This window comes from Podarcis raffonei, chromosome 9, assembly GCF_027172205.1.
Source record: "Podarcis raffonei isolate rPodRaf1 chromosome 9, rPodRaf1.pri, whole genome shotgun sequence".
NCBI classification, from domain to species: Eukaryota; Metazoa; Chordata; class Lepidosauria; order Squamata; family Lacertidae; genus Podarcis; species Podarcis raffonei.
In genome coordinates, this window is record NC_070610.1 from 45,556,134 (window position 1) to 45,578,824 (window position 22,691).

The following is a 22,691-nucleotide window of genomic DNA, read 5'->3' on the forward strand; positions in this document are numbered from 1 at the left end:
AAGCGAAGCAGTGTGACCAGTTTGGACTGAGGCGTATTAACAAAAGCAGCATGATCGCTTGGAGTATTCTCAAGGCTGCCTGTGCTGTTTTTGGCTGCAGCCCATGTTATGTCACTCTGTTACTGTCATAACCTCTGAAGGTCAGCAAATTCACCTAGCATGATTCCTGCATTCTTTCTCCCTCCCATCTTCATTCCAGGCTCTTGTTCAAGCTGCTTAGGTCTTTTTTCTTTGTACTCCTCACTTAGTAGGTCATGTTTCTGCCTCATCTAGCTGTGCATTTCAGAGTAGCTGAGGTCAGGTTAGAAGTGAAATTGGGAAGTTTGTTTTTCAGGTTTTTGGTGTGTTTCTTTTAGAGAGACCGGCCGATCTGGATACACAGGCTCTGTGTCCTACTTGGAAGCATTAGTAATTTGCAGTTGCGAATATTATGGAAGCGGCTGTAGCTAACAATTGCTAGATGTTGCCATTCTCCTTCAGCTGGAATAGTCAGGGGAGCATGGTAAAGTCCAGGCTAGAGAGCTGTGGGTCTTGGAGACATTTCTAATGGAAAGTGCCCTGAATATTGCTATTTTTGAATAGTACTAGGCCTGAAAGCAAGTAATAATTTTCTAGTGTTTGCACTGCTCTACCCTCTCACGCCCTACCACAGACAAACATGCTACTCAGAGAGAGAAGCAATTAGATGTGCACATACATAACTTGTAGAAGCAAGTTCACCTATTCTTACACCTCAAGCACTCTGCATTTCCCTTCTGCCTGATGGAGGCAGCCTGCTTTTTGCAGACAGTGCCAGCGATGACAGTGCACTGTGTTGTTAGATTCTGGACTTGAGAACCAGCTGCTTGCTGGGCTCAGATTTTGGAAAAGGTGGGGGGGATCACCAACAACTGGTGGCCAGGAGTGCTTTTACCCAGTTTGGGCTAGTGAGTCAGCTGTGCCTGGTTTTTTAGCAAAGGCAGATCTGACTGTGTCATGTCAAGACTGTGTTACGGCAACACCCTGTATGTGGGGCTGTCTTTGAAGACCATTGGAAACTTAAGCAGGTTCACAATACAGTTCTAGGATTTTTGAGCAGAGCCATCGTTGTGGGCTTCCCATAGACATCTGGCTGCCCACTGTGGGCTATGGGATGCTGGACTAAATTGGCCTTTGGAGTGATCTAGTAGGGCTCTTTATATTATACCCTTTAAAAAAGTATAAAGCTTCTATTTCTGCTTTTGGTATTCCTGGTGGAACAGCCCATTGGGTATGTTACCTTGGGACAGGAGTCTAGGACCATGAATTCATAGATTCTATGCTTGAACAAGATTTGCACATGACCTTTTTTCCTGTTAACTGTGACACTCTCTAAGAGGTAGGACTAAAATAGAAACAGGGTGGTCTGGAGAGATGTGACTGAGTGACTCTGTAACTTCGCCTGTGGGCAATCCAGAGTTTTGCCTGGGTCTTCATGACTCTCTAAAACAATATACTTGGTTGCAGGGGGAGGGGAGCTGATGGTTTGAATCTACGTTTTCCAATCTTAATAAAAAGCTGCAGGAAAAGATTGCTGTTTTGTATTGGCCTTCAGTTAACCGATTTTCACACACGAGCTGCTTGCTTTTTTAGGCTTTATTCTTTCTGGACACTTTGTGTCACGGTGTCAGGGTTAACTGGGTGGGATCCCTCAGTGGAATAGTACACACTTTGCATGCAGATTCAATCCCTGGTATTTCCAGTTTAAAATGTCCAGGTAACAAGTGATGAGAGACACTCCCTAATGCCCAGGGAACTGCTGTCAGTCACAGTTGGAAGGGACCACAAGGGTTATCTAGTCCAGCCCCCCCGTAGTGTAGGAATCTATTGCCCAACAAGGGACTTGAACCCACAGCCCTGAGATTCAGAGTTCACGCTCTACCCACTGAGCTAGGTGGACAAATTGTGTGAGCTAGAATAAGACAGCTTCCTTTTTTTCTTTCTTATTTAGAACAGGTGGATGTGGCACAAGGAAGGGAACTGTAGTCATCCATGTTTTTCTATCAGATTTTTCTTTTAGAGATATTTTTTCTTGGATTTTGTATCTGCACAGTCAGTTGAGCGTAACACTTTTCTGCGATTGCATTAAGCTGATGCAAGACCAGTTGCCAGTCGTATTTTCTGTAGGGAAATTTTATTTTGCTCTTCATCAGTGTTTTGCAAATATTCCACTCGTGATTATTAATACAACCTGTATCTCGGAATGAATTGTCCTAATCATTAATGAACCGAGTCAAAGAAATGGACCCGATACCATTAAATTGGATGGTTCTGTATAGCATCTGGTTCATGTGGACTGCAGAAATTGGATAGCCAATTTGTTTGTTTTTTGTAACAGAGAAAAATACATCGAAATGCCACTAGTATAGGTGGGTGCCTCCCTTCCCTTTGGTTTGCTGCTGCTAGACCACATCATGATGGAATGTCATTGTGAGCTTGCTGATAGATGCAGGAGAAGATTAATGTTCCTTCTGTCAACTAGGTAAAAGAAGAATCTGGTCCCTAAACACTAAATATTGTGAATCATCTGGGCTGTTTACAGAGATGTCTGGAATTTGGCAGTAAATTTTAGCTGTGTGCTACCTTGTGAATGCAGAAGCTTTAAGAGCAGTGTTCCAGGTTATATTTGTGCCTAGTGGGCTAGCGCGAATTTCAGCTTGCACATTTAAAAGTACAAAGCAAACAAAATCTTACATTTAAATTACTTAAATAAAAAGAGAAATAGGCTCATATAACTAAAAAAAAATCAATTTAAATGTTGAATGACAATACACAAAGAGGAATGAAAGCACTGTCCTATCATAAATTGCTCCCCAAGTATGTGGGGTTTCCTATAATCAAGCAGCATACTGTATAAATTTTATGAAATAAATAAACATGAACCTGTGTAGAAGTTAGTTTTTTGGACTTGGGCAGAGGAGACACTTGGCCATGAAATTCATTGAGTGACCATGGCAGGTCACTCCCTCTCAGCCCCAACATATTTCATGGGGTTGTTGAGACATGACATTGTCTTGTACACTAACTACCCTGAGCTCATTGTAAGGAAGATATGAGCATAATGTAATGTGAATATGCAGTCCATCATTTTATTTTTATTTGAGAACAGTTTTCAACTACTTCAGCTTTCCAGGGCAATCTTATGCATGCCTACTTGGAAGTAAATCCCACTGAGTTCAGTGGGTTTTACTACCATGAAAATGTGCCTTGGATTTGCAGCCTTAGATGATTTTCCATTGGCTTCAGCAGGTTTACAGCTAAACTTAACCTGTATTGCTTCATTCCACCACAAATTTGACTGCTGTTTTGTCCGTCAACCCCAGAGACTGCCTGAAAGGAAGCTGGAGGCGCAACAAAGGCAAATTCATTTCTAGAGAGCAAACCTCTGTCCCCCAATCACAAAATTGTTGTCTGAATCAAACCCAAATAACCAGTTGCTGCGCTTCCATTTCCTGTTCTGCTGTTGCCTCTGCCCTGGCTCCTGATGGTACACATTGAAATGCAAATGACAGCAGTAATTGGCTGAGAGATAAACCACAATGAGTGACTGAGCCATGCAGCAGGGAGTTAAGTGGCTAAGTGACAATTATTGCGCTGCATCCTCCAGGATCATGAGCAGCAGCACCGTTTGTTCTGGGATTTAAAGGAACTGTAACACTTTAATTGGAGGGCTTTTTTTTAATTATTTGGTTAACGTGGCTCACATAGTTTCTCCTCTGGTTCAGCTTTAGCATGAAGTAGGGTTGGGGAAAGGGCTTTTGCTTTCTCTTGTTTTATTCCTAAGTCTTATACTTGTTTATAATATTTTTCTGTTTTTTTATTATTTTCATGTCTTTAAAACACATTGCAGTGCTTCTGGGTGGGCAGAAGGGAAGTAGATAGAGAAAGTTGGTAATTAACACAGAAACTAAAGGTGACATCCAATTAAGTCATATTTGGAGTAGGCCCACTGAAAGCAGTGGATTTTCTTGGTTTCGGTGGATGTACTCAGAGTATGAGTAACATTAGACATCTCCCTAAGGCTGTATGTTTTGAATGACTGTTCAGCTGAAGGAACACTGGCAGTAGCAAGTTAAAATGGAATATTGCAGTGGAGTTTTAAATGAACAGTTTTGGGCAGGCGTGGCCCCATTTTCCCCAACCCTGGCCATTCCATCTGTGTTGGGGCCTGCAGCAGGATGTGTGTGTTTGCTTTAAAAGTACTTATGCCCCACTCTTTAACCAAAAAGAGTCCTGGGAGCTTTTTAAAAAACCCAGTAAGAGCATCCATGCCTACCATAGACATGTGCCCCACTGGAATTTTACTTACAAGGGAACAAGACCCTTGAACTGAACCCCTGCTCTAAGTGCCTGTTTCTAAAGTTATTTTAATAAAGCAATACTCTGTGCTTCTCTGCAATTTCCTGGGGGCCAGAAGATTACACACACTCCCTTCCCAACATTCCCTGAACTCTTGCCCACATTGGGGCTTGTCTGCCTCAATGGCAAGCTCTCTTATCATCGCCACAATATGCACAGAGCCCAGTCCATGTTCTTCTAGCCCAGGGGTAGGCAAACTAAGGCCCAGGGGCCGGATCTGGCCCAATTGCCTTCTCAATCCGGCCTGCGGACGGTCCGGGAATCAGCATGTTTTTACATGAGTAGAATGTGTCCTTTTATTTAAAATGCATCTCTGAAGGTTGCTGACCCCTGTTCTATCCAGTCTCGCATACCAGAATCTGGAGCTATTCCAAGCCCAGGTTTTGCTTAGGACTCAAGTTCTCACTTCCTGCCTGACAGCCATGAAAGGTTTTGGTAGGCCTTGCTTTGCGTCCTGATGCCAAAGTTGTTTTAATAAAACCACACTCTGCTTAGACCTCTTCTCTGCGTTTTTCTGGGTTCCTGGAGAACCTTCTATCTGCAGTGGAGTCTGGTCCATTAGGATGAATGGAGTCCTGCCCCACCAAACTCCGTCTGACCCCAGTGAGCCCCCATCTGCCTGCCTTCTAACTTACTATAAGTTCATGGGGTGGCACTTACTGTCGGCTTCCTCCTCTTTAATCTAAGACCACATTCATACATTTAAAGTAGCATGATGCCACTTCAAATAGTTGTGGTTTCTCCCCCCCCCAAAGATTTCTGGGAGCTGTAGTTTGTTAAGAATGTTGAGAGTTGGTAGAAGACCCCTGTTCTTCTTACAGAGCTTCAGTTCCCAGAGTTTCCTGTGAAGAGGGGTTGTTAAACCACCCAGAGAACTGTAGCTCTGGAAAGGGAATAGAGGTGCCCCACCATCTTCCAGTGCCTTAACTAACGAGAGCTCCCAGAATTCTCTGGGGGAAGCCATTACTGTTTAGGAGAATCATAGCGCTTAGAAAGTATGGTGTGAATGTAACCTGAGCGATGCCCATGTTGAACTCGATATGAAAAAGTATGGCAACAAAAGCAGAATTAGTTGGCTAGGCCTGTCATTGACTTTGGCTCCCCCTACTGTTAGTCTCCCTGCCTTCCTCCCTACCAGTAACAAACTTAGTTGGTCTCTACTGGAAGAATTTTTTTTTTATTTTGTTTAGTCACCACCATATTTAGCATTCTCTGGTACTGCTAAATCACTGCTTAGTGGTGACAGTGATGCCATAAAGATTTGCTCTTATTTGTAAACTGAGTAAAGCACCCAACTCGGTGGATGCTTCAGGAAATAAAACCGGTAATTTTTATGCTGATGCAATGACGGTTTCAGAATGTAGGAGACAACTGCATGTTTGCATGCTCTGGATGTTGGGGAGAAGGGTTTTGAAACTGTAACTTCGAGCTGGTGATTGAGCTGGTGTGTCTCCCCTATCGCCATCCTTTTTTCCTTTTGTGTCATGAATGAAAAGGTTGCCTTATTATGGATATTGTAATCCACTCCAGGAGCCTTTCTTGGCAAAAGAGCAAGGTAAAATGTTTTAAACAAATAAACAATGGCTGTTCTTATTTGGGAGCTCTGTATGCACAGGGAATACTTTATGCTGAGGAAAATTAAAACTTGTGAGGAGGTCTGAATGAGGCTTCCCATATGTTCAATTCAGAATGTGGAATCAGAGGCCATTGTATTAATTATTAAACGCTAGCCTTTGGGGAGGAAAGGTAGACCCAGATTCTGGCTGTGCATTTAACGCCACAGTGGCCGTGAAGTTCAGGAAGAAGAGCCTTTTAGGAGTCGGCAGGATTAGAGGGCTAGAATTGCTGTGTGGAACGGAGCAGTCAGAAAATTGATTGGGTGCAGCATAAAACAAAACATTAGGGCGTGATAATTCATAGCACTTGCACTGAGACAAGAAGTTTATCTAGTTGATCCAGTAACCTGAAAGGGAAAAATGTTTATATATAAAATTTGAGGGGAGAGGCTGCTTGATCTGTGGGATTCATTGCTACAGTGGATTGGGGCAGTGGTGGGGGGAGAGGTTTAGTCAAAAGCCACAACAATATTTTATTTATGTTGTTCCTTAAAATATTTATGGCCTGCCATTCATTTATATAGATCCCAGAGCAGGGTGTGCAGTACATGATATAAACATAACAATAAAACAATCAGAATAGAATCTGCTAAAAACAAAACACACTGCAGCAGAGCTGGTCAAAGAGTAAAGCTCTTAAAACACCTGTACCAATAGACAAGTCTTGACCAGGTGCCAAAGTGATAGCAATGTCAGCACCTCGCATACTGCTAATGGGAGGGCACCGCCACCAAGAAGGCCATCTCTTGTATCACCACATCATGCACTTTCCCTAACAATGAGATGTGGAAAAGAGTCAACTCCCTTAGAAAATTTCAAGTCATGGTCAGGCTGGTAAAGGGAGAGGTGTTCCTTTGAGTATTTGACTCCTAAGCTATCTCGATCTGTAGAAGCAAGTCCCTAACACTGAATTTGGCTCAGGAAATAAATAGGCAACCATTTTACACAATTTAACCAAATCTGGATATTAATAATAATAGTAATAAAAAATAGTGCACCTTTTTGTAAATGAGCTCACAAAAGTCACTAGCCTGCAATATAAATTAATGCAGTCAAACAAGTCTGCTGGAGTTTGGCAGAAGAGAGGTGGGAATTCAGTCTGTTCTGAAAGTCTGCTGGGCACAGAGGTGGGGCTGAGTACTGCATCCCTCTTCTGCCAATCCCTTCCATTGCCTACATGGAATTTAATGCAGCCACCTGCATGATGGCTGTGTTTTGCCTCCATTGTTGAAATCCGTACGCTTTGAATACCAGTTTCTGGGAATTGCCAATGGAGAGAGGTGCTGTTTCACTCGCCTCCTGGCCTCTGTCTGGCCACTGAGAACAGGATGTTCTTATGCAGCTTCTTTTCCCATGTGGCTACCAGGCTAGCGCTTAAATACAAGCCGGAATAGTTGATCTCTCCTGTCTGCATTGTCTATTAAAAGGAGGAAGGGAAAATATTACCCCCAAAATGAAATAACCCTGTAAACATTAAAAATACTCTTCTAAAATGAAGCCACATCTTAAAGGACCAAAGGAAATTGGTGAACCACATTGACATTTGGGTCTTCAGCAAATCCTAATGCTCTACAAAAATATTTTATAGACTCGCTTTCTGTCTGTATACCATTTCTCAATCAGATCTGGATTCTCTGAATAGCACAGAATGTTTTAGAAATAGGTTTAGATGACCATGCACATAAACATTTACAGCATAATAGTCAATAATAATTTCACTGCATAGCCTACTGTCTAGGTATGGTTAAGACTCTCTGTGTAACCAGCAGTTCCTCCCTGTACAATTGGGGAAGATTGAAGCAGGCAAGATTTTGCTCATGCACAGTAAGACATAATGTATGACTTGCTGTGATGTGTGGACCTGGCCAATGCAACCCAAGAAATCAATATATTCTGTAGCTTTCCATTTTGTTTTGCATCTTCATCCAGCAAATTGTGTTAGACAGTTACACTGTGTCTTTAAAAAACAAAAGAAATTGTGTAACTTAGCTGGGCTTGCACCATTGCCATTGATCTCACTTTTCACATTTAATGGTGCTGTTTGATTTGGAGAAATGTTTGGAGTGGAATGTTCAGTTCTTCTGCAGACAGAAGCCTGCTTGGGTGTGGGAAATAGAAGTAGCCATATATTGGCTCCATTACAGAAGAGCATTCAGTGATGATCCACTTCAGTTATCAAGTCGGGGAGCGGGGAGTTCATAGATTCTTCCTGCTCTAGCTTCTGTACCTCAGTGTTTGGGTCTCATGAAGTGGTGCCTTGACTTCGAGTTTGCATAATAATAATAATAATAATAATAATAATAATAATAATAATACTTAACCATTTCCAGACAGAACAATTATTGACATACTCACCTTTCCTCATCTCCCTCTCCTCCCAGTGCCACATCTGCCTACCTTTAAATGCAGTTGATTTGTTTTTAACTTACACAGAATGGGATAAGTAGGGAAGTGTGGTATTGTGTGCACTGTATTTCAAAGCTGCAGTTTTGCCCTTGGAAAAGGAGCTTCTTGGCTGAATCCCTCAATATTATGAAGTCAGTGTTTAGATTTGTAGGTTTCTTTTGTGTGGTGTGTGTGTGTGTGTGTGTGTGTGGCTGTGTGTGTTCAGTTACTTCTTTCACCCTGGAGAATCTGGAGTCTTCCCAATAGTTAAAGTTCATTGTATAGAAGCACATAAACATGTTTCCAAGTGTTGGCTAAAAGTATTCTGAAAACCCTAAACGGCCTCGGTCCAGTATATCTGAAGGAGCGTCTCCTCCCCCATCGTTCTGCCCGGACACTGAGGTTCAGCTCCGAGGGCCTCCTGGCGGTTCCCTCACTGCGAGAGGCCAAGTTACAGGGAACCAGGCAGAGGGCCTTCTCGGTAGTGGCACCCGCCCTGTGGAACGCCCTCCCATCAGATGTCAAAACGATAAACATCTACCTGACATTCAGAAGACATCTGAAGGAAGCCCTGTTCAGGGAAGTTTTTAATATGTGATATTTTAGTGTATCTTTCATCTTTGTTGGAAGCCGCCCAGAGTGGCTGGGGAAACCCAGACAGATGGGTGGGGTACAAATAATAAATTATTATTATTATTATTATTATTATTATTATTATTATTATTATAGCACTGAAATTAGGAATGGGTCTAGGCTGCAGGGACGGGGGTGGCGCTGTGGGTTAAACCACAGAACCTAGGGCTTGCTGATCAGAAAGTCAGTGGTTCGAATCCCCATGATGAGGTGAGCTCCTATTACTTGGTCCCTGCTCCTGCCAACCTAGCAGTTCGAAAGCACATCAAAGTGCAAGTAGGTAAATAGGTACCTCTCCGGCGGGAAGATAAACGGTGTTTCCATGAGCTGCTCTGGTTTCACCAGAAGTGGCTTAGTCATGCTGGCCACATGACCCGGAAGCTGACCCTCGGCCAGTAAAGCAAGATGAGCACCAGAACTCCAGAGTCGTCCGTGACTGGACCTAACGGCCAGGGGTCCCTTTACCTTTACCTTTACCTTTATAGGCTGCAGACTTAAAGACATTTCCAAAGTGGGTATTTCACTAAAGTCAATTAGAGTTACTTCAATGTAATGTGTTTTGGATTTGATGGAATAGTTAAGTTGATAGGTTAAGATAAGTTGATAGGTTAAGATAACAGAAAGCTGAAGCAGATTTTTGGGGGGGCTGGGGATAAGCTTTGTCAGATATTTCAGCCTTTGACTTGGGATGAAACAAGGAAAATTAACTGAAAATTCAACATCATATGTATGTTGGGACTGGACAGAACTAAATGTCCCCCCAGGGGGGCATTTGAAGCATTTATATGCCTCTTCACTCTTCACTGTATTTCAAAGTGATGTTGCTTTTCTTATGACATTTCATATTTTGATGTGCATTGCGAAAATGGTGCATGAAGTCACCTGAAGGAAGCAGTGGTACTAAGACCTTTTCATCACTAATTTTAAATTTACCCCCTGGCACTGCTGGATATTATTTTAGAGATAAGCCAGTGTTATTGAAAGCAGAACCTACTCTGGAAACTTCCTGTCAAGCATCAATATAGTCACCGTGTAACCATGTTGCCTCTTACTGCCCTGGAAACTAGTGAGTCCATTGATCAGCTTTTCTCAACCTGGCATTGTACAGATGTTTTGGACTAGAGTTGTGCTGGCTGAGATTGATGGATGTTGTAGTCCAAAACTTCCTGGAGAGCACCAGGTTTGGGAAGGTTGGCATAGATGGCATGTTTGCACACCCACCTTGAGTCAAGTAGACTTGAGTGATGAGGATGCTTTAGTATATGTCTTAAAGCACCTTACATGCCGAAAAGCATGTTTAGCGACTGCTCATAATAGATAGTTGCTAAGTCATTTATAAAAAGTTAGATACTAATCGACATAAAAGTGATAGACTTTAAGACATAGCCCTGTATTTATATTAGCAGAAGGACTGGTTCCTTAGCTGTTAAACCCATTAGTAAGGAATATACACAGGACAGCTGAAGTGGTGTAACAATAGCTTGACACACACTGTCAAATAGTATAAGGAAAAGAAGGCAACTGCTTCTCTATCTCTCTCCCTCTTTCGCTTAGTGTATACTGGTGTCCAAATTATATGTTTGGATAAATTGTCCAGTCCAGTTCTTAGCAGCTCGGAGAACTATAATGGAAATAACTCTAGATGTTAAATTCCTGTCTTAACTAACAGTATAATGGGGTAACTTGATTCACAGAAGACATGAGAACAAACTATGTTGTTTTACATAAATATTACCCTTTGCAAAACTTGGCTTTCGCTTTTGTTTTCTCTGTTTTTGTCAAGTTTATGTTCAGGCCCTACCTCTTCTGGACGTAGAGGAGATTATCAGCCCTGCCCTGGCTGTAGACTCAGTTCAGAGGCTCTGTTGCAGAGGTCAGCAAACTTTTTCAGCAGGGGGCTGGTCCACTGTCCCTCAGACCTTGTGGGGGGCTGGACTATATTTGGGGGGGGGGAATGAATGAATTCCTATGCCCCACAAATAATCCAGAGATGCATTTTAAATAAAAGGACACATTCTACTCATGTAAAAACATGCTGATTCACGGACTGTCCACGGGCCAGATTTAGAAGGTGATTGGGCCGGATCCGGCCCCCGGGCCTTAGTTTGGCTACCCATGCTCTGTTGGAAGCAAACAGTTGGCTAATACCTTCCCTCTTATATACAGTCCCCCCCCCCCATCCAGTTCTACATGCTGTGCCATCAGGAATCAGGTAATGGTTAGCACTAGCTTTCAAAGCATGCTTTGTAGACCTGCTTTAAATTATGATTTAGAGGTTAGTGCTAACTATAGTTAGCCCAGTTCTGACATCACAGCAAACTTGGTTTCATGGAACTAGAAACACAGGATGAGATCTGTTGAGCCTGCAAGATGTTCCAAATGGATTAGAACATGACATTGGGAATGGGTCACTGTCATTCTACAGATGCTGTAGCCTCAATCTCAGTGCTGTTGTGCTCGAGATGGAGTGTTGGGTTTGTAGACAGATGAGATCATAGGAGGTAGTGTTTTCCGTCCTTTCCAAAAATCCATTGGAGATTTATTTTAATGCACCACGTGAGTTAATTCCAGGAGGCTTATAGTCATACAATTGCTTAAGAGCCTACAAGGAATGTAGAAATTCCACCAGCTGCAGTTTCAGCAGTTACTGCAATTAATGTGCACTTCAGGTTTTAGCTTGATCTGCCTTCCATGTCAGCTTCTTTTGGCATGCCAAAAGTTTGGCAAGTTATCCTGTTCCACGTAAAAATGAATGTACAATCCTTCAGTACATCTGCTGAGAAACTAAAAATATTGCTTGCTGTTGTGGTTTCCTCAGTAGCCCTCAGCTTCTAGTTAACTCCTCCACAGTGAGCCCTTTTGCCACACAGAGTAAAAGCAATGGGTTTGCTGCTGCTGCTGCTGCTTGAATTTGTAACTGAAACTGCTGCTCCCCACCCTCCACAAGCTGCAACACTGCCCAAAACTTGTTCTATCCAGTTTTCCTCCTTGTCTTCCTAGAGATACATTCCTTTGGCTCCATGCAACCTTAAAGCATGCGGCCAGAGTGGGGCAGGGTGGAGGGGGGGGGGGACATTCACAAGCTTCAGTTTTCTAATTTTCTATTTCTTAACATGAAATGTTTTCCCCATTTTTGTCCGCTGTCTGTTGCATTACCTTCTCCCAGCATTTTATTTTCCCCTGCACATCCTTCCCATAAAGATCCCGATTTCACAAAATTTTCCCAAGTTAACATAATTGCTGTGCTAAACATTGAACTGCCCTGGGCAGACCCATTTAACTCCCTCCTTCAGTCTTGTACTAGCTGGATCTATGGCGTTAAAGCTAAGTACACGTGTCCTTTAATTGAGGTTGTGCATGATGTGTACTATGATTATAATTAAGTATTTATTTATTTTGATGGTAGGGGGCTTGCTCCTTTATCTACCTGCTGCAGTATCTTCAAAACAGTCTCCGTGCATAAATGCTACTGACCACAGGCTACTTGGACTGGAATCACACGTGTGTGGGCCTGTGTGGGGCCTCTTTTGTGGAAATCTGGTATATCAGAAAACTTGTATATCAAAAATAAAATCAATATTAAAGGTGAACACACACACACACACACACACACACACACAGGTTAAACAGCTGCTTGCACAGGAGATGTGATCTGTGGCTTTCTCCTGCTGAAGGAAGTTGACAGCAAGCATAATGCTAAGGGGGTTAGCCACTGACAGTCCTAAAAAGTCCCACTGCAGCAGAATATATTATTCATTTGGAAGGGGGAGAATACTAGGGCAACAGGATTTTTATTACATAATTATGCCTCCCCCATAAAGCTTTGAATAAATGCTATAGCTGCAGATCATTAAACTGCCACCTCACATGCTGCTATGATCACAGAGTTCTGCACATGTTAAAGGCTGTACAATGTGGACATGCTGTCCGTGCCCTTGCAACATTCATGAATTTTAAACTCCCCACTCCTAAGTACAATGGAAATGGCCTGATCAGAATGTGCAATGCACTCCGTGTCCTGGAACCTAAGATGCTCGTTTGAGGGTGGAAATGCAGACACCCACAACTTTTTGTTTTTGTTTCCTGAAAGATTTAATTAAAAGATTGAAAGGAAGGGAAATGAAAATGCAATTTCTGCCTAAATAAATAAAATACAGAGTCATGTGTACTCTGTCACTATCAGGTGGATAGAGTCAAGGAATCCTGAAAAGGTTGCGTATGAAAATAAAGACTTTTTATAGTGACCCTAGTGTCTGCTACTGGAGTTTCTTTGATATGAACCCCCAGGAAGATGAAATTGTTATGAATGTGTAAGAGAGGGCCCAGATGCCCCAAAATTCTTGATTTAGCAAATGGTAGGATGTAATTAATATTTGGAGTATTAAGGGAACATGGCATGCACAGTGTAAGAATACAGGCTGAGCCTGTTCTCCTGTTCAGGAGATCAGCTGACAGGTGCCGTGAAAGAACAAAGACGGGGGATGGCAGTCATTACCCTGAGAAAAAGTGGCAGATTCAATGTCAGACAAGGAGCAGGGTGGAGTTTCTCCCCTTGCTGTGTGTTAGTTAGCAAAAGACAACAGCAGAGTTGGGAGGGGAAAGTTGCCAGGGTTACAGAGGGGCATGATGTCACCACAGGAAAAAAGATGCCCTTTTACACCAGGCTTGAGTTGCTTTTGGAGCAAGGGATTTTGAGAAGAAGGGAGGGGCAGGACATCATGTGGGGCTGGTTGGGAGAGGCAGCACTGAGAGACTGGACTCAAGCGGGCTGAAGCTATGAGGAGAGCAACAAAAGACACTATTGGGATATAATGTTCTACCAGTTGCATAGCATCGGGTGCCAGTGCCTGGGGCAGGCATGCGCTAGGCGGCGGCGGCAGGGGGGTGCCAGCCTAGCCACTGACGCTAGAACGACCCCACCAGAGCCATGTGGGCCTAAGCTGAGCCCCCTGCCTGCCTACACAGGGGGGACCCCACCAGCTGGCACGGCCCTCAGTGGGCAGAGGGAAGCACTGGGCCATGCTGTGCTGGGGTGTCTGGTTCACGCTCAGGGCCACAGCCCCCCCCTACTATGCCCCTGTGGTCTACACTCCCTCCACCCAAACTCAGGTGTAAATATGTGTAAACAAATCACTGCAGTCGCTGCCATGCCTCATTCCAAAGGAGCAGAAACCCTGGTGGAGTGCAAAGACCCTGGAATCTTGTTCCCACTCGACAGACGGGGTGACCTGTAATACTATTATTCCTTTCCAATTACATGGCAAAGGTAGGACAACAAAAAACAATGAAGGAGAAACAATTGCGTTAACTGAAGGGAATGAAATAGGTAATTCATAGATACATTGTACATCTAGAGTCTTACTGGGCATATATTTGAGTTAAACTACAATTATCAACGCATTTGCAGTGAAACAGAGCTCCACTTCTGTGGAGCTTCTGTGTTGCAGCTTTGCGTTCCTAGAGCTGTGCAACTTCTCCACTGAAATAAGTGAGGAAGCTGGAAAGTGTCTTACACATTGCAAATTATCTGGGGCAGCAGAAATTCAAGTGCTGTGTTGTGTTTAGACATTAACAATGTGCCTTATTTCCAAACGTTAAAAGAGCAACAGGTTATGGTGCCATCTCGTTTTGCTGATGTCGCCACCATCTATGTTTAGTCCTGAAGAGCAAACTGTATTTATAGGGTGGAAGGCATTGTGGGGAAGATACATTGCCCTACAGATTGTTGTTGTTGTTGCTTCCTTGAAACCACAAGTGGACAGATGGACACACATCTGTGATCTGGGAAAGCTGAATCCAAATTGCACCTCTGACATTGACTTGCTGGCAGGCACACAGAGTTGGGCACAACACCGGGGGGCTGTCCTGTGTACATAGCCTCACACATGTGGCGCCCCACCCCTTATTGGGCCACACCTGCCAGGATGTGTGGGCAGCTTTCGAGACACACTGGCGATTGTGGCATGGGGTGTGGAGGGTGAAAATTGCTTTCCCAGCCCTTCTGCCTGGTGTGCTGGTGTTTGCCCGGGGGCAGCGGGGGATGGGAGTTCCCTCAATATTGGGTGGGGTCTCAACACTCTGCCTCGAAATATTGAGAGGGCTGAAGCCCATTCTGCCCTCTATAGCTGGTTCCCTTGCTTACTGAGCATCATTCTTCTCCCACTGTGGTTGTGGGATGAATGAAACAAGGATGCTAAGGCCCGTAGCACATTAAAAATGCTATATGAGTGATGATTTTTTTAAAAAGCCCTCTTAATCAGAAGAATTAGGAAGTGATTGTCAAGTTGATATACATAAGGATGCTCAAGTGGTCCAGTCAGAGGGCCTGATGAAAGTACTTCATCAGGTGTTTGGTTTTGCCCATCATCCTCTTGTTTGACTTCAGGTTGTTCTACCCTAGGTGCTTGTAGCAGGAGAAACCCTGAGTGAGGACAAGAATGCTGTGTGATTACAGGTTCTTCTGTGGTGCTTTAAACCTCATAACAAACTTGTTCAGTGAGGTCAGAGAATCAACATACTTCAGTTTCAACTAGCATTGCTTTAAAATGAGTCGTTTATAGTAGTGCTTTCTGATGGTCGCAGTGAATTGTGGTAGAGAAGTCGTTGAATTTTGTGCTTCGCTCCTGAGCCAAACGGAACGAGTCGCCATGTCTCACACAATTTTGCTTGTTCAACTACCAAACGACCAGAAGGCAGGACTTAGGCTGATTATGAGTCTGTGAATGAATGCATGGAAGGTGCCTGTAAAATATATGAAGAGCACCTGAAGAGAATGAATCCTAACAAGCCTTCAATTATTACATATATTAGCCAGTAATTTGATTTCATTGATGACTTGGCTCACCTCAGCTGCCTTGTTTATTGTGCTGATACTCAGACATACCAGACATACAATAAAGACTGGATAAAGGAAAATATCTTATGTCCCTCTCCATAGGCAAGCTCAGCAAGCAAGCAAGCAAGCAAATAAGACACCATGGTTTAAGGGGGTTTTGAGGGAAGGTGTGTACAGCGTTCTGTAGTGAAAGTTGTTGTATTGTAGTCTTCCTGTTGATTCTTGTTAGTCTGTATTTGAGACAAAATCTGTTAGAATTCCAAGGGGCTTTCTCAGTTTAAAACTCAAAGAAGTAAGGAATATGCCTTCTGCTGGTATTTTAGTTTAATTGTCTTTGCTTAGACCAGCCTTTCTCAACCTGTGGGTCCCCAGATGTTGTTGGACTACAACTCCCATCACCCCTAGGTAGCAGGGCTGAGCTCTGGCTCAGGGATGATGGGAGTTGTAGTCCAACAACGTCTGGGGACCTTAGACAGTTCTACTTTTGTTCCTCATTCACGGTATTCACTTCTGCTTTACCACAGTCGCTGTATGTACCCCTCTCTGGGTTTCCCCCCAGTGTTATTTCTTGGAGGCAATGAAGAATAAAATAAATACTCTATAGATAAAAAAAAGTGAAAATGAGTAGTTTATTTGTAGATACGAAGTTTTATTACACACACACACACACCCACACACACACCCCTCAGGAGGATTGCATTAGGTTGATGCTTGAATACTTTCCCAAAAGTCCAGATTGCTACAGTGAACAGTAGCTTGGATAAGTGATCTCTTGAAAACAGTGAGTGCAGTAGGTGTGGACACAGGAAGGTCAGCGTTAAGTGCCCTGATGACAGTCCACTTTTAAACATCAGGGTTTTCTTTTTAAATGTGAAGCTTAAGTGCTTTGCTTTCTGTTCTACAGTTAAGTAACGTTTTGAAAATATGCATATATTGCTTCCTGCACTGCATACAAGGAAAGACTGAGACAAATAAAAAATCATATTCAGAAGTCCTCATTTGGCGACAAAAATGTAGTGATATACGTGTGTGCTGTTAAACATCATAATAAAATTATGGATGCATAATATCCACAGCTTTGAACAATAGAGAAGGTTTGTCAAAGATTGCATTCAAATAAATGCCAGGTTCTGCTTCTGGCCCCTGCAATTAAAGGATTCTGGATCATGGGCATAGAAGGGCCCCTTTCCTGGAACCCTGGAGAGATGCTGATATACCAAAGTAGTCCTTCTCCAACTTGGTGCCCTTTTGGATTACCACTCCTGTCAGCAAAGTTGTAGTCGAAGGGCAGCCTATGTGGTGCCTTCCAGAAGTTGTTGAACTACTACTGGCCTATGATCAGGTAATGGGAATTACAGTCTAGCAGTAACTGGAGGGCAGCAGACTGGGAATCCCTGGTGTACATAGTACTTGGGCTTAGCTGGACCAGTAGTTTGACATAAGGCTGCATATCAGTATATCCTAATCATCAGATGATGGGCAAGGTTCCATCAACACAACACTTTCGAAGGTGGAACTATGACTCTGTTGTGCTTATTAACAAGTTACTCCATTTTGCACTGGTTCCCTGCCTGTCCCTGTTCACCCACATTCTGACTTTTGGTGTCACTTACACAGTTGGAACTGCATTATTGAAAAGGGGTTGGTTTTTATCAGACGTTTTATTAAATACAAGTTGACTCCCCCTCCCAATTGCTTTATAAGGGAGCCAAGCAAAATAGCAACTGAATTTTACTTCAATGCTGGCAATAGGGCAGCGTCCTCCATCACACTGAATGACAGCAGGCTTATTTAAATGGCTTAGGGCAGGCCATGTGGCACACACAGTTCTGTCCTCTGAACACCTCACCCCTACTCCCTACTGCCAGCATTTCCTGTCTGAGGCAGCTGCCTCACTCTGCCTAATGGCAGGGCTGGCGCTGGCATCTAAACCATCACGACTGTGAGCAGCAAGGACCTTAATTGTAACAAAGCTTCTCATTTGCTTCTCCACAACTGTTGATTCTCTCTCAGGCTTTGTAGAGATGTCCTGCTACGTTTTGCTGGTAGTCACTGCCTTGCTTAATAGCATGCTGTTTACATGACCATAGAAGAATGAAACCCTTTCCTCCAATCTGAGGTTACTACTGTGGTGCTTTGCTTCACTAGCTCCTCATTATGGGGCCTTGGGGGCTCTCTTGCATTCACGAATGTGCCTCTTATGGGAAATCCTCTTTCAGTCCTAAGTTAAGATATCATTGGATCCTTTTCTTCTTATTTTCATTAATTGAATTAGAAACTCCTCCCTCTTCTGGTACTTGTCTATGACACTCTAAGCCATCTGTCTCAGGATAAGATTTTGGAGCAGCTCCTAAGCTTTAGTATACATCTCCCTGGAAATCTTTAGGTGGTATTTCCGTCGTCTTGTCCTGTGTCTCGCTTCCCATTATTCTATATATTCCTCCCTCTTGAGAAGATGCTGAAAATGAACCAAGAATGATCCAGACATTAGGAAATATGGAAAATGGCTTACATTGCCTTAGCTCAAGTTCTTAGCTGGTTCTGACATGTTTATTGTTACATGAACAGGGCTTAGAGTGGGATCTGCCAACTTGGTTAGGTTACTCTAATCCCAGGGTAGAGTCTGCCATGCATTGAAAAGTTAGCATATAAAAATGTGAACTAAAGATGTTGTACCACTTTAAATGTGTAATTTTCCCTTGGACTAGCCTAGATATTTTAGGTAGCAAGTGCTGTCAGCACTGTCCCTAAGAGCTAGGTCTTCAGTTTGGCCCTGCATTGGTAACAGAGTGTAGGCCTGAGTGCAGACTTCCTGGGGAAAAGAATGCACTTAATTCTATTATTACAGTGCTGGATGGTAGTTGCCTCATTTCATCTCTTCCTTACCTATTTAAAGGAAGCTGCCGTTGGTGCTGCTTCATTGGAGAAATGGTCCTATGGTGGCATAAGAGCACTGTATTAGAGACTTTGTTGGGTGAAGATGGGATTAAGTGGGAGCAAGCTGTAGAAATGAGTTTAAGGGTCTCAAGAAGGCAAGTGGGTGAACGCACGCACCACACACACACACACACACACACACACAGATGTACGTATGTAGAGCTGTCTCCATTGCCTTCCATAACATGCTTCTCTAGTATGTTTCAGAGCAGAGGCTTGTAGGTTTGTATTGCAATAGCTTAAGCCCTGATTAGCATTAAGTTGCCCACGTGTTAGCTTGCTCTTGGTGAAAAATACTTTGCCGGCCAAGCAGGGCATGCCAAAGCAGGGTAATCTTTCTGCACAATCATGACTTCTGTGCTAACTAAAACATCTAATTTGGCTTGTGCTTGAAATAGCGCCTGGAGGGCACACTCCATGAAGTATCATAGTTGTGCAACACCCATACCTTCCAATTTGGGCTGTGCAGAGTACTGACATGGGCCCTACTGAAAGGAAAAGAGGTTGCGCTGACTTTAGCAGTGCTTGGTGGGGTGGGTGCCTTTGATCAGGTTAACTCACTGAACTGTGGGACTTCCTCTGTTGTCTTGGAAGCTCTGACAATGTCAAAATAGCTTTGGATTTAAAAACCAGACACCTTGTCACCAATTGGCCTAACTGGCAGGTCATGCAGATTTTTTTATATATTTTTTTGTTCTAGCAGAAATATGGATGGCTTTGCTGCACATAATCACTTAGTAAAGACATTCTGAATACAAGGGATTGGCATATGAGAGCTGCTTTGCTGTAGTTGTTTTTAAATACTATAGCCGAGGTTTTTAAGGGGCGAAAACAGTGCGATTTTTACAGTTAATTTTTTTTTATGGAAAATTGCAGGTGCAATTGTGGGCTTTCTAGCTATTTGAGGAATTGAGATCTATTCTGTTTTTGTTTTTTCTTGTTTCTTTCCATTTCCTTCTTTTAAAGGAAACAGATGCATTCTTGTAACCGAGATCTGAGAGTGACATTTCTCCAATGAGAGGACACAAAGGGGGCGGGGGGAGAATTCAAGAACTACATGCCAAAAGCTTTTTACTCTGGATGACAGGCCAACATACAATTGTCTTTAATGACTTGATTACTGTTGTGCCACATAAACCTGTAGCATTGTTATTTAGCACTTTGTACATGCTGCTGTATAGATTTACAGTCTTTGTCCTCCAAACAACAGCCCTCTGTTGTTCCCATTATGTCAGGTGTGAAGGGTGACTTGCATAAGCGACTCCACCAACTAACTTGTTTGTGTGCTTAGTTCAGGTGACACTCCAACCCTCTCAGGTTGGCAGAGTGAGCCTCTTGGTAATTCCATTATTCTTGGCTGTGCAGGGTATGGTGGCCCAGAAAAGGGCTTTCTCTGTGGTGGCCCCTAAGTTGTGGAACTTCCTTCCAACATAGGTGTATCTTGGTTGTATAGCTTCCACTGTACGCTGAAGATGCAACTCTTTACCGTGACTTAACAGCTAAGGTATTTTGTGGGACCCAACTTCTTTTGTTTCACTCTGTTCTGTTTAGTTTGGAACAATTTTACTTGTTTTTATAACTGCACACGCAGGTCCACTTTTTGAACACGATGCATTCCCTGGAATTCGTTCATTAGGCAAGTGGTCGCATAAGAAGCTGACAATTTCCATTATTTCCTATGAGAATGTGATTTGTCCAATCTCCTCCCACTTCCTCCATAGTTTCTTCCTGAAATGGCTGCAGCCAACCTGCAAAAAACAACAACCTGATTTGTCTGATCTCTCTCCCTGCATGGTTTCTGCCCCCAAATGGCCACCACCAACCAGCAAAGCATAAAGACGTAAGGAAGTGGGCAAACGCAAGTTGTTCAGAATCTGCAGTGTGTATATTGAGGTTTGGGTACTATGTTAAGATAAGTGAGTTTTCGCAGAAGCAGCATTTTGAAAATGGGACCTGCGTGCATCTTATTATATTGGTATAACCTGCCCTGGAACCTTGTAGTGAAGGACATGTAATAAATCTTACATAGATAGACAGACAGTGTTGTGGAAGAGGCACACGAGTCTCTCGCTCTCAATTGTGCAGGTATCCATCCAGTGTAAGCCAAGTCCTGTGCTTATGACTGCAGAGGGGCCTTGCTTGTGTGCTTTTTGCCCTCAGACAAAACAGTACAGGGGGTGTTGGAGGGGGAGAGACATATGCCTCTTGTCCATAATGCTTTTGCAGTGCCATACTGCGATGGTTTTTAACTGGAAGCTACCTTGGAAAGTCTTTGAAAAAGCCTTGATACACAGTGTTTCTCTGCAACATCTGCACCGTTTTGACAACTGAGCCATTGTGCAGACTCAAGATAGCACTCCTGTTGTGGGGGGAACCCACACTTCCCTATCACTTTCACAGCAGTATTTTGCTGCAGGAGTCATGGCTCCCTTCCAGCTTCTCAAGGTCTACCTCGCATTCCCAGCCTAGCCCAAGATCCTCATATCTGTGTTTTCTTCTCCCTTTCCTTGGCTCAAACCAGGGAGAGAAAACAGAGGTGGTGTTTCTGTTTGCATTTTGCAAACATTTCTGATCTTTTTTCCAAGGTCCCCTGGCTATTTTTTAGCTCCTCTAAGTGTCACCAGTCATTCCAGTGATTGAATTTTCCAGAGCTAAATATTGTGCTCTAAATTATGCAAGGGGAGCCAGGTTGTGTCACTTGGTGCTGTTTAACAAGAGGGGGTGTTGCTTTCCTTTGCTTTATTAAAATTTCAGCGTTCAATTGGATCTCTCCTGCACAGGCTCTCTTGCAATAAGAAAACATAAGAGAACTGGACCTCTTACGCAGGCACAAATGCTCCAAGGTTTGCTTGCACCAAGCCCCTTTGTTAAACCCTTTGCCTTAGTTTTGTAGTTTTTCAATCTATTGTAACACAAAATACAGTGGTGCGGTTGCGGACAGGATCCGTTCTGGAGGTCTGGACGGATCCTGACGTTTTCGCAACCGGAGAGACCGCTTCTGTGCATGTGCGTGTGGCAAAATCCTGGAAATATACTTCCGGGTTTGCCGCTTACGTATCCTGAAGTTTACATACGCAGAGGGATACGTAAGTGGAGGTACGACTGTATGCAAAAGGGTTTGTTGAAGAATTTGTTGAAGTAGGAACCTTGTTCTCTGAGATTTATATGGGTCTGATGGTAGCCTTTGATTAGTCACCGATGGTATGTGAGGCGTTCTGATAGAGCAATGCTCCAGATGTTATTAACCCAAACAAAACTCCTGAAGTATGGTTGAGACTGCAGCATGGCTAGGTAAGACAGAGCTGTGCTAGTAATTCAGACAAAAGGCATCTCGGATGCCAGGGGGCTTAAAGTTCACAATCATCACATTCAGAGAAGTTAACAGTTCCTGTGTGTGTTGATCATCTCCGGCTTGGCAAAGACTATTTACAGTTCTCTGATTGCATCCCCAGTTCGGTGGCTATATAAACAGATAAATCTTCTTTATAAATGTATGCATATGAAGGCATGTTTGTATATAATTGTCAACTGGCAAGGTACTTATAAATGCTTAACTATAAATCTATCTGTGGATGTACATATTCAAGACCTGTGTGCTGTTCCCGGTTTTATGTTGGTGTAACTTTGCTATAGAAGTCGTTACAGTTTTTGACTCCCGTCTGCAGTGCAGAATGCAAAAAAAAAATAGTTATGCATAACTTTGCATCTGCTACAAGTATATATCATGGCATCCATTTATTTGTTAGCATTTTAAAAAATGGGTGTTTTGAGTAAGTGTTAAATTGGACTGGAAAAGTTTAGCCAAAGTTTAGCCTTCAGTGAATCAAACCATTCTCTCTTGCTGCTCCTTGTGGATAGAATGGGACTGCAGAATACATTTTATGATGATAGATCCTCCTTCCTCCCTT

At 43.2% G+C, this 22,691-nt stretch overlaps 1 protein-coding gene and 1 pseudogene across 4 annotated transcripts in view; both read left to right on the plus strand.

Annotated features, from left to right (window-relative positions):
* Nucleotides 1-22,691, plus strand: part of MAML3 (mastermind like transcriptional coactivator 3) — a 267,717-nt gene that overhangs the window by 34,881 nt on the left and 210,145 nt on the right. The window lies entirely within an intron of this gene.
* Nucleotides 14,149-16,033, plus strand: LOC128421032 (enhancer of rudimentary homolog; annotated as a pseudogene).